Source organism: Rattus norvegicus, chromosome 1 (genome assembly GCF_036323735.1).
Source record: "Rattus norvegicus strain BN/NHsdMcwi chromosome 1, GRCr8, whole genome shotgun sequence".
Lineage (NCBI taxonomy): Eukaryota > Metazoa > Chordata > Mammalia > Rodentia > Muridae > Rattus > Rattus norvegicus.
In genome coordinates, this window is record NC_086019.1 from 89457137 (window position 1) to 89464974 (window position 7838).

Here is a 7838-nt window from a genome sequence, read left to right on the forward strand (position 1 = left end):
TATGCAGCAGTGGGATGGAAGCCAGCGCCTGTGCACACTGGCTGAGCACTCTACAGCTGAGCCCTAGCCTGGGCTCTTGGTTCATGTCTATGTCTCCTATTACCCTTCCACCTTCTCAACAGCCTTTCACTTCCTTGTCCTTCTCCTGTCTGGATTCCACACAAAGGAGAACCCATGTGCCCTTTGTCTTTCTGACTCCGGCTGGTCTGCTTTACACAGTGTCCTCCTGAGGGGGCGGGAATTTGTGTATAATGGCCGCTTAGGACTGCGCCTCACACAGCACGCTGTCTTTACGTGTCGCTGGGCTCGCTGCTGTTGTGAATGGTGCAGTGACCATCGAGGGTGGGCAGGCGCCTCCCGGGCACCCAGAACACTGATGCTTTGCTCTTTGGCACAGCTGTAATGTGGGGGTTCAGAGGGTCTCATGCTGCCTCACACGGCTGCCAGCTCCTTGCTGCGAAGGAAGGAGGCATCGACCTTGTGATTGAGTTCTCACATAGGGGAATATACACGACATTTTGAGTGAATATTTTTCTTTACTGCATTACGTGTTGTGTGTCTGTCTGCATGTATGTCTGTGTGCCTGGTACATGCAGAGGCCAGAAGAGGGCATGGGATGCACAGGATCTGGAGTCACAGACAGTTCTGAGCTGTTGCATGGGGGCCGGGAATTGAATCCAGGTCCTCTTGCAGAGCAGGCAATGCTCTTAACCACCCAGCCGTATCTCCGGGCTCTAATATTGATTTTAAATAGAGAAAATGTCACAAGAAGAAAAGGGGTCAGTGAAGCTCTCAGTTTTATGTGAAATACACGTGGAATTTCCCATGACTTAAAGGAACTGCCAATCAGATGCTTCAAGTGTGAAGGAACGGTAACTCAGCTACATTACGTAGGGGAAATGTTATGCTCCTTTAGTATACAGAGAGATGTGTTTCATGTGTTTGTGTGAGTCACTGTTCCATGCGTGCCGAGAGGTCCGAAAACCTTGGGAATTAGAATGTGTCAATTTCCCAGGAAAATGAACACAGTTCCTTGGAGGAGCCACAAACAACAGACCCTCATTAATAACAGTCCTGACATTAGACCAAAGGAGGACAAAGTCTGGAGCAGAGTGGGCCCCTGGGACACCTGGCTGGCGCAGATTACAAGGCCAGCGCTGAGCTGGTTTCTGAGATTCCTCAAGGTCCCACCAAAAATAATAGATCTAACATAGCAACCAATCAAAACCGTACTAATGTCGCTGCTGCTGCTGCTGCTGCTGCTGCTGCTACACTTCTAGCCAATCGCCTTAGAGGTCTGGAAAGTTCTCCCAGCCTACATAAAAGGGGGCCTGTGAGCCCCTCTGCTCAGCACCATTTTGATGAGTGACTGACTCCCCTCCTGCTGTTAACTTCTGCAGAATAAACATTCTCTGCCTTTGCATAGTTATTTGAGTCTGGGGTCTTCCTTCAGTGAGTCTTGGACCCTGACAGTGCACATGTGAAGGCCAGTTGCTTGCACTGAGTACTCTCCTCTCTCATTCTCTACATCATAAGTAGGTGAAGGGCTTATCTCTGTACACACTGGATGGGTGGAGAGTGCGTGAGGCCTGCCTGTCTATATCAAAGAGTGCTGAACTTAAAATTACGTGCTGCTACGGCTGGCTTTTACACGGGTCTCATATAGACTCCTTTCCTATAAGTTTGCAATGATCCCGTGGCTTCACTGATTGAGCGATCAATTGATTTGAGACAGGATCTCACATATATCAATAGCTTTGGGTGATGTGGAAGTCCACAGGTAGCCCAGGCCAACCTTGAACTTACGGTGACCCTCTGTCTTCTGCTTTACCTTGCTTCTGTTGGTCCAACGGGGTGAGCGTCCAGGTCAAGCTCCTGGAAGTGACCCCTCACCCAGGCACATTCCTGTACGAAACTCCAGCATAAAACCCATTGCTACACTAATTTGGGCTTTGGTCATATCTGTACTTTGTTGTGTCATTGGGAGTTAAGCTGGCTTGAGCACATGTGTGTGTTTAGTCCCCTAAGTAGAAGCTTTGTCCCAGCAGGATTGGTCCCTGATCAGGGGAAGAGTGAGTGCATGGTTCTGCCTTCTGGGCATTGAGGTGAGGCCGAGAAGCCCAAGTGGGAATGTCTGCAGAGGAAGTTCCCACATGGCTGTTCTTCCCTGTACGGTGTGCACCTGTGAGCTAAAATGGCGGTTGCATGGTTCTTGCTATGGGTAGTGAGACATACAACTAAGGCTGAGTCATGGGGATTAGGAGTGTCTGGGGAAGGATCCCCTGTGGGCAGGTCTGTGCGGGCAGATTGGGCACACGGTGGGATTCTGTGGTGACTCCTAGCCATGCCAGGGTGCAGGCATAGCAGCTGGTGGGCACAGAACGCTCGGCAGTCAGTATTTCTGCAGCTCGCAGAGGTTTAAATAAGAGAAGGAACAGTGTATATGGAACAGCAGAGCATAGAAAAGAAGTTCAGAGAGTGTAGGAGCCACAGAGGGGTCTTGGAGCAGACGGAAGAGAAAGCAGAGCCACATGCAGGTGCAAAGTTATTCTTGGCCAGCAAAGTGCAAGGTTAATATTTTGAGTATGAGTTTTCTGGGTGGAGGAAGCTATTCCCGTCACCAGTGGAGGATGGTGGGCCAAGGTCAAGAGACAGGTGTCCCAGGAATCAGTCTCGAGAGGCTCTAAGGAGATCTCTGGGAACAAGGGGCGGTCACCCAGATTCCATCACCAAGAGAAAAGGCACAGTTGTCCCTTGAAGAAATCCAGGACCTGTTGTCGGGGTTTTTCGAAGGGAGAGGGACTCCAGCTTCTGGCAGTACAGCCACCAAATGTGTAAGGAAAGCGTGCCAACCCTAGATCTGAACAGCATGTGCTTCTCCAAAGTATAGGAGTGCAAGGAGTTTAGGGGGGACTCACCAGTTAGCGACTGTTGGATAGGGAGGGCCGGTGCCTGTGTAAGACCTGAGCTAAGGGTGTGTGTGTGTGTGTGTGTGTAGGTAAAGTGTGTGTGTGTGTAGGTGAAGTTGTGTGTATGTGTAGGTGAGGTATGTGTGTGTGTGTAGGTGAAGTGTGTGTGTGTAGGTGAAGAGTGTGTGTGTGTGTGTGTGTAGGTGAAGTATGTGTGTGTGTAGGTGAAGTATGTGTGTGTGTAGGTGAAGAGTGTGTGTGTGTAGGTGAAGTGTGTGTGTGTAGGTGAAGAGTGTGTGTGTGTGTAGGTGAAGTGTGTGTGTGTGTAGGTGAAGTTGTGTGTATGTGTAGGTGAAGTATGTGTGTGTGTGTAGGTGAAGAGTGTGTGTGTGTAGGTGAAGTGTGTGTGTGTGTAGGTGAAGAGTGTGTGTGTGTGTGTGTAGGTGAAGTGTGTGTGTGTGTGTAGGTGAAGTTGTGTGTATGTGTAGGTGAAGTATGTGTGTGTGTGTGTAGGTGAAGTGTGTGTGTGTGTAGGTGAAGTGTGTGTGTGTAGATGAAGTGTGTGTGTGTGTGTAGGTGAAGAGTGTGTGTGTGTGTAGGTGAAGTGTGTGTGTGTGTGTGTGTGTAGGTGAAGTGTGTGTGTGTGTAGGTGAAGTTGTGTGTATGTGTAGGTGAAGTATGTGTGTGTGTGTAGGTGAAGTGTGTGTGTGTGTAGGTGAAGTGTGTGTGTGTAGATGAAGTGTGTGTGTGTGTGTAGGTGAAGAGTGTGTGTGTGTAGGTGAAGTGTGTGTGTGTGTGTGTGTGTGTGTAGGTGAAGTGTGTGTGTGTGTGTGGGGGGGTGCGTTCTGTAGGCTGAATCCAAGCCACAGCAACAATGAAAGGATCCGTGTCTGCTCAGGACTCCCTATGACCCAGATCTCAGCACAAAGGAGATTTATTTGCTCCAGAGGGTCAAAGGGGCAGGGAATAAGAGACAGAAACAGGAGCTGGAAGACAAGGGAGAGGGGGAAGGGGTATTTGTCCCGAGTGGGGAGTGGACAGAGGACTGCCTCTGGATGAAGAGAGACAGAGGTGGCCCATAGGAAAATGGCAGTTTACAAAGGTATGGAGGGGGGAAAACACCATGTTAGGACGGGGTGTTTAATTTTGATTTTTTAAAATGTTTTTTTTTAAATTTAAGACCTTTATTAACAGGTGCTTGCAGTTTGTTGGCTTTTTAAAAATCAATTGTAAACTTTATTACAAATTAAAAATGAAGTTCTTAAAAATCTCAACTTGACCAGATATGAAACAATTTAAAACCCGTTAAAGGTGCATTGAGAAAAAAATGAGCCTTGTTTTTCTTCTTAAAAAACACATTTGTCGGGGTTGGGGATTTAGCTCAGTGGTAGAGCGCTTGCCTAGGAAGCGCAAGGCCCTGGGTTCGGTCCCCAGCTCCGAAAAAAAGAACCAAAAAAAAAAAAACACCCACATTTGTCATTATCAAAAAGAGACATCTTTAAGTAAAAATAATAAGAACCCCGCGTTGTACAGACAATGCAGAGAGCTCTAGTGTATCCGGTCAACGGGCCAAAGCAAGACTTAAGGTCTTCAGCTCCAATCTTTGTTCATTTCTTATTGCTGGAATTTCATATTCATTTCTTCTTGGTGGATGACCAAACCTGATGACTGTAGGGATGGTGAGCCGGCATTTACTCAGCCCCACCCTGCTCAGCCTCGGGAGCGGACGAATTCTCGCTGGTGGATCTACTGCTTTTTGGGTAATTGAAGTTGCGTTGATACCGACGTTGAGATGGCTGCTGACCTTGAGTCTCATCACCTTGATTTTCTTTGTCCTCTTCATTGCCATCCTCCGTAGGTTGTCTTTGGCCAGGAGGGCCCCTGTGGAATCGTGGTCTGTAACCCCATACATATTCTGTCTCCCTGGTCTACCTTGCTCTCCTGCACCCTGGCTGTCAGCGCCCTCCAGCACTTCTCCTTGCACAGGGGGGTTGGAATTCTGTGGTCAACGCACATAGGGTTGCTGCATGTAGCAAGGCGAGAACCTTCGCCTGAGATAGTTTTCCCATCCCTCATTCTTTTTTCCACTCTCGCTATTCTGACAATTTTGCTGGTAATTGCGTGGAGGACCCCTACAACGTGGATAGCGTCTATTATGGTTCTGGTCTGCTGCTGCGTATTTACTGCCTTGACCTGGAGCAGCACCAGGGCCTGTAAGGTTTGCTGCCTCCGCACCCTTTTCTCCTTCAACAACATCAAACTCCAGTCTCTCTGTCTCCTACACTGCGAAGGTCCTTCTTGGGGTTATTCTTCCTCCGTGTACAAACATGTCTTCCTTGGTATCATTTCTGTTGATGAAACCATATCGGTTCCTTACATCGAACCATTTTACTGTTCCCAAAACCTTCCTTGAGATGACTTCTTGTCCCAGCTGCCCGGGCCATCATTACACGCATCGCTGCCTGTGGAGCCGGGCTTGGTGCTGGCAGCGATGAGGACCAGGGCGGGCGGCTTCTGGGTCTCAGCCTGGCTGCTCACGGCTGCAGTGATGGTGACTGGGGCTGGGACCGGTGGCGACCGCCAAGGCTCCTCCTAGGTGTGATGGTGACTAGGTCTGCAGCGGTGGGGTTCTCAGGGCTCTCTGGGGTCCGCTCTCTGCTCCCGCTGCTGATAGATCTAACTCGCCGTTTAATTTTGATTGGGCATGTGAATTGGGTGAGCCAAAGGGGGCTTTTGATTGCTCGATGTCAATACTTTGACAGCTGGACCTTAATAGTCAGCCTTAGGGTTAAGAAGTGTCCAAATAAAGGAATAGACCTTGGTGGCTAGATTTAGGAATGGACTCTAACAATTTTTAGCAAGACAGATGGATTAGGGGAGAAGGACAAGGCCTGCCAGGGCCATGTTTGCCGGGCTCGGGACAGCTTAGAGCCCCTTCATTAGAGACAGACTGACACCATGCGTACACAACAGATAACAAACAGACTACAGACAACAGGGATAGGCAGAAGACACAGAGAAAGCAGAGAGTTCAAATTCTCACTTTGGGTCTAAACTCCGCTGAGAGGAAAATCTTTTGATTCTTGAATGTCGGACAGATAACAGCCAGTTGTCTTTCTTTTAAACTTACCTTAATTGAAAATGTGCTTGATTCTTAATAATGTTTGTGTTTAGAAACTAGCTTCCACTTCTCTGAAAACTTTAATGTCAACTCTCATGGACTGAAATTACCCACCACATACCACTGTCTACACCCCAAAGAGAACGAACCAGATAGAACTAGAATTAAGGGATCTCGTTTTCTCTGGTGCACAAAGACCCCCAACCCATTCTGTCCATTCTAGGACCTAAAAGTGTCTGGCCTAAGTCTTCCCCATCCCCTCCTAAAGTCGCCAATCACTCACCTGTCTGAAGATTACTGAATTCTCCGAGATGGCAAACGGTGTTTAGGACTACTGGATAATGTAACCACTGTGTCTTAAAAAAACACTTTTTAAAGATTCATTTATTTTCTGCTGTATACAGATGTTTTACATGTATGTATATTTAAGCACCATGCTCATGCCCAGTGCTCTAGGAGTTCTAAAGAGGTTGTCAGATCCTATGAATCTGAAGTTGGGGGTGGTGTGAGCTACCATGTAAATGCTGGAAATTGAATGTGGGTCCCTCTGCAAAAAGAGCAGGAGTTCTAATCCCGGAACCCTCTCCAGTCCTTTAAAAAACAATCCTGTTGGGTCTGGAGAGCTGAGTCCCAGAGCAACGGTCCCTGCCAAACAAGCATGAGGTCCTGAGCTCAGATTCCCACGACAAAACACACACACACACACACACACACACACACACACACACACACACACACACAGAGCAGGGATCGCCTGTGACCCAGCTCTAGAGGACAGAGACAGAGTTGGTGAGCTCCAGACCCAGTGAGACTCTGTCTCAGAAAACAAGGTGCAGATCAGTAAAGAAGACGTCCTTGTCAACCACTGGCCTCTGCACATGGGCACGAGAGCACTCATCTCTGGGAACAGGTGTCATACTGTTCCTCATATTCCTAAGGCGATGAGGCCAAGCCACAACTTTGTAAGATCTGCAGCGCCTGGTTCTAGAGCAACAGTTCTCACCGTATGGGGGTCCGTCCTATACGGGGCGCAAACCACCTTTCCCAAGGGGTTCATATCAGACATCCTGCATATCGGATACTTTCATTTTTTGTTCACATGTAGCAAAATTACAGTCATGACATAGCAATGAAATAACTTTACAGTGGGAGGGAGGCAGCACAACCTGAGGAACGGTATTGAAGGGCCGCAGCATTAGGAAGGCTGAGAGACGCTGTGCTAGGGTTTAGTCATTTCAAATTCTAGGCACGTTTTACACAAAATTAAGAGATCTACAAAGTCTTTGGTTTTTCTTCGGACTTTTCTCTTGTAAGAATAAATGCTTTCACTCACAATGTCTATTTATGACACTGTCTATCTATTTACACTCTATGCTCCATATCTACTTACACTATAACTCACAATAACAGTTCTGAACCTATACAGTGTCGACCCTTCCTTCTTAAGCAGCAAGGAGCTGGCAGCCATGTGAAATAGCATGAGTCCCTCTGAACCCACACGTTACAGCTGTGCCAAAGGGCAAAGCATCAGCGCTCTGGGTGCCTGGGGGACGCCTGCCCGCCCTCGATGGTCACTGCACCATTCACAACAGCAGTGAACCCAGCAACACATAAAGACAGCGTGCTGTGAGAGGCGCAGTCCTAAGCGGCCATTGCTAGACCAGTGACATCGAAGGAGGTAAGGGACGAAGGCTGCTGCATCTGCATGAAGAAGTAGGTCTCTCTCAAGGCTACCCAGCAAAACAACAGCAACAATAAAAACTCCCCAGCTGGGGCTGGGGATTTAGCTCAGTGGTAGAGCGCTTACC

The 7838-nt window shown here is 48.3% G+C and overlaps 1 pseudogene; it reads right to left on the minus strand.

Moving 5' to 3' along the window:
• Ybx1-ps6 (Y box binding protein 1, pseudogene 6) lies at positions 4083-5588 on the minus strand (annotated as a pseudogene).